The sequence below is a fragment of the Homarus americanus genome, unplaced genomic scaffold, assembly GCF_018991925.1.
Source record: "Homarus americanus isolate GMGI-L3 unplaced genomic scaffold, GMGI_Hamer_2.0 scaffold56721, whole genome shotgun sequence".
NCBI classification, from domain to species: Eukaryota; Metazoa; Arthropoda; class Malacostraca; order Decapoda; family Nephropidae; genus Homarus; species Homarus americanus.
The window spans coordinates 10,383-14,740 of record NW_024755515.1 but is presented as its reverse complement, the minus strand read 5'-3'; the positions used below and the strand labels follow the sequence as shown (position 1 = coordinate 14,740).

General features: G+C 33.3%; 1 long non-coding RNA gene across 1 annotated transcript; it reads left to right on the top strand.

Annotated features, from left to right (window-relative positions):
* Positions 1-205: 205 nt before the first annotated feature.
* On the top strand, positions 206-3,310 carry LOC121856549. The gene is made up of 3 exons (XR_006087002.1): positions 206-355; positions 686-956; positions 2,919-3,310. It is a non-coding gene; the product is annotated as an uncharacterized LOC121856549 (long non-coding RNA).
* Positions 3,311-4,358: the final 1,048 nt, after the last annotated feature.

The window sequence follows — 4,358 nt, the reverse complement described above, 5'->3', positions numbered from 1 at the left end:
TGTTTAACCATGAGAGACTTAAGCTTGTACTACAAATACATATAGTACACTATATATACGGTATATATTTAATATGACAGGTAGGTTAATTAAGCCACGTAAAAAAATCTAAAAAAAAAAATTCCATTGATGTTTTTGTTTTTAATTGCACCAGTGAAGTCATGATTAATTTATTCTGCTTTATTAGTTATTGAAGAAACTGTAGTATATCAGAAAAATTTTCTTTTGTAGAAAAATTGCTGAGGTAGAACGCATCGCCCGTGAGAAAAAGGAGTTAGAATACCTTAAATTGCTTGAAGCACAGCGCATTGCTGAGTTACAACAAGCTAAATTGACAAGCTCAGCAGTTAAAAAGGTAAAAACTAAAGTACTTATTTTCCTTTTGCTGCATTATTTAACAATTGGTAATTAATGCAGAACTTCCTTTAGATAACATCATCTTTTGCTCAGTTCTGTTTAATGTGTTATTATGCCTGTATTCCATCAGTATTCCTCTAATCCTTTTCTCAAATTTATTATTTCTTAGCTCCTTAGTAACATCTTCATGTCCACTTTCCACATGAACCTGTAGCTTCAGTGCTCAGGTTAGTTTGTCAGCATTCTCTATTGTATTTTGTTGATTATTATGTTGTAATGCTTTTATTCATCTTATGATTATATATCTCACACTGTAATTTTCCTACAGATTGCACTAGCTGATAACAAGGAAACTGGACTAAATCATACATTCACTTTAAGTGATAACAAGGAAAATGGTCTTAATACCACATTTTCCAAAACTACTGGACCGTCTCAGTCAAGTTCTACTGGGAAAAACAAAGATAGTTATGACATTACACCAAACTCCAAGAAATATAAGAAAAATATTAATAATTATGATATAAATGATATTGAGAGTGATGACTCAACTGATGAGGACAGTGCTCCTAAGAGGAAAATTCCTCCCTGGGCTATGAGTAAGTTTAAAATTTGGATATTAATTTTTTCCTATTGTTTGGGATTTTATGAATAGAATATGTAATGGTTACATACTTATAGATTGTTGTATCAGACACATTGCAGTAGTTATATTGTACAACCTCCCTCGGTATTTTTGTTCCATAGTAAGGCAGGTTGAAAGTGCAAACAATGGCAATTAAAGTTTGCGTGATGTAGACTCAAGTTCTAGATTAATTAATTTATTTACATTTTCATCTTGGATTATCTGCTATTGTTTGATGTCTTTCCAGCAACATAAGTGAAACTAAGTTTCTAATGCACTGATAATTGTGGTAATTAGCACTGTCTTGCCTTTCCACTGAGGTTGAGTTGGCAGCAGCATAAACATATCATACTGTTAGTCTCCTTCAACATGATGAAGTACACTGACTCATTCACACAAAGAATATTGCCCATGCTGTATGGCAAAACTTGAGGGATTGCCTTTAATCCTGCCATAATGATAAATTAGCGAGCACAATTTTTCTAAGCTGAAACCCCGCCGTGAAATAGTTAAGCAAATATTTGGGGAAAACTTTTAAAAGGATAAAGTTTTATGATGTAGATGGCTGGGTAGTACCAGTGTAATGTTATATTGATGGAGAACAACTAAAAGGAAAAAAAAATAATATATATATATATACAGTGACCCCTCGTTTAACGAACACCTCGGTTAACGTAATTTCGATTAACGAACTGCCTTCCATAAGGATCTTCAATTCGGTTAACGAAAAAAAATTCGGTTAACGAAGTTCTTAAGAACCGACCTCAACATGTTTTCGCTTGCACTGACCGGGCAACCAGCTTTAGTATCAGTCCGCCAATACATTAATCGGTTCTAGGGCTTAAATTACTTACTATTTTAGTAAATATCAAGAAGTTTATACTATTCAATAATTTTAAAAGTTTAATATTCAATTTTTTAGTCATTTTAACAATTATTGAATATAATTGAAGGTAAAGTGACTAGTTTAATGCGCAGCATCCAGCCTCTTAACACAGCAAACAGGAGTTAGTCTCTCTCTGTTTTCACTGGAGGTAACATCTTGCTTGAGACTCTCTTCAACTAAACGCTTTTTTTCTGTGTTTCCAAGCAAATTATTGGTCATTTTGAAATATATTTTACATACTGACAATATATAATGCAGTGCAGTGTTGATTTAAAGAAAATAATCTTGAATTACACCAAGAGAGCTAAAATTTTATGGGTGAAATGGCGCCATGGGGTGACTTCTTCCACCCCAATGCCTTCTCTTCTCCCTTCTCCTCCACCCCCATTCTAAATCCCATCATCATCATCCAGGAGCCTTCTACATACACACCTCAAAGTAAGTGAACTTTTCTACCATTTCTGTTGAATTTAGGAAATTTTCGGTGAGCTGGAACCAATTACCCAAAAACCCATTGAAACAATGGTTTCGGTTAACGAACTTTTCGGTTAACGAACGACCTTCTGGAACGGTTTGAGTTCGTTAACGGAGGGGTTACTGTATATATATATATATATATATATATATATATATATATATATATATATATATATATATATATATATATATATATATATATATATATATATATATATATATATATATATATATATATATATATATATATATATATATATATATATATATAATTTTAGAGTAGGGAAAATAAGGAAAACGATATAAGTTGTCATGCAAGTAATGATTCTTCTCTAATCTTTCTCTTTTAATGGGAACTAATTAACATCTAAAGAATAGACAAGTGGAGTTGAGTAAATAGGATATTAATAACTTAATGCAATACTGTACTGTATTGTCATATCAAAATATTTAATTTGGTAAAAATATAGATGTGACAACTTGTGATACTGTCAATATACAGTGTACCAATTCTGTATACAGTATTATTAAAAGGAAATACTAACATGTTATTTATTGTTTAATCCTTTACAGGATCTCAGCTCACAGCTGCTATGATCAACCAAGTATACTCCGGACCTGTGGTTGAGGAGATCTTCCCTCCGACTATTCTTCTCACCACACCTGATCTCACCCAAATCTTTCCTAAGCGGAAAAAATTTAACAAACGCACCTCTAGTGCGATATGGACTACACCACTTTCTAAATATTTTGAATAATGTTAGCTATATACAGTACTGTGTATATATTTTATCATGCTTCATGGTATAAACTAATGATTTTCAGTTAAGTGTTATTAATGCATTGGAATTGTTTTCCAAATTTTTAGAGTACATAACTTAGCATTTCTTAATATATAGGTATTTTCCAATTTACGATGGGGGTTGTGTTCCTGAAAACCGTAACATAAACTATGAGCCCTTTAACATGGGTTTCACTGGGGTACATTCCTGGCCAGTCCGATATAGACATGTAATCCAGAAATAATAATCCTTCAATAATTAAATAAATACAGGAAAAATTTAACAACACTGACCACATTAATAATAACAAGCTTGGTCATCATCACATGTCCCCTCCAAGGCTAGGGAACTCTTGTTGATGGAACAATGATGTTTTCAAAGAAACAGTTACATTACACTGATCACCTCGGTCAGCAAAATTTTAACAATAATGTTTTCCAATCACCAATAATGGCAAAGTATCACAGCAATCACAAGGTTATGCAACGATTATTAATGATATCTTTCGTTACACGAGTGAGGCCAGATGCGATCATGTTGAAACAAAGCTCTGAACTGTACAGTAGTTAGCATGGTGGCCATGAGATGGGACGCAGGTAAGTGGAGCTGCATGATATATGGGAAAGTAATTAGAGCATATTGGCCAATTTGGATTTAATAAGTGAAGGGAAAGATGCGCTTCCCCAGTGTTTACATTCCGCGTCAGTGAGTTAACCTAATGATAACTATTTTTAGTGTGGATTTTTCCTAACGTATATAGTGAGAGTGTTAAAACCTAATTAATGTTAACGTGGATTATCGTAAAACGGATGATCTTAAATCGGTAAATACCTGTAAGTGGTTTATTTTCTCCAGACATAGTGACAAGTACCCCGGTATAATTTTTAGCCTGCTTGTACAAAGTGCAAGTACACCAGAAGGTGAGCTTCAGTCTTTTGACAGCACTTGTCTGTTATGGGTTAATGAATAGGAAGGAATGTTGCCAGTATTTTTTCTAAATACAGTGAGAATGCTGATATTTGATTTGAAGGTTATAGAATAGCTCTTTCAAATTGAATTTATGTTTAAAATACAGTCAGTCCTCGACTTACGACGGGGTTAGGGGCCGACGACAGGTCGAAAATGCGAAAATAATTACTAGAAAATCTAAAATGGGTGTCTTTTTCTTCTCTGCACCACGAGAACTCTCACTTTTACACTTGCCAGCCACTTTAAAGGGAATTACAAACGA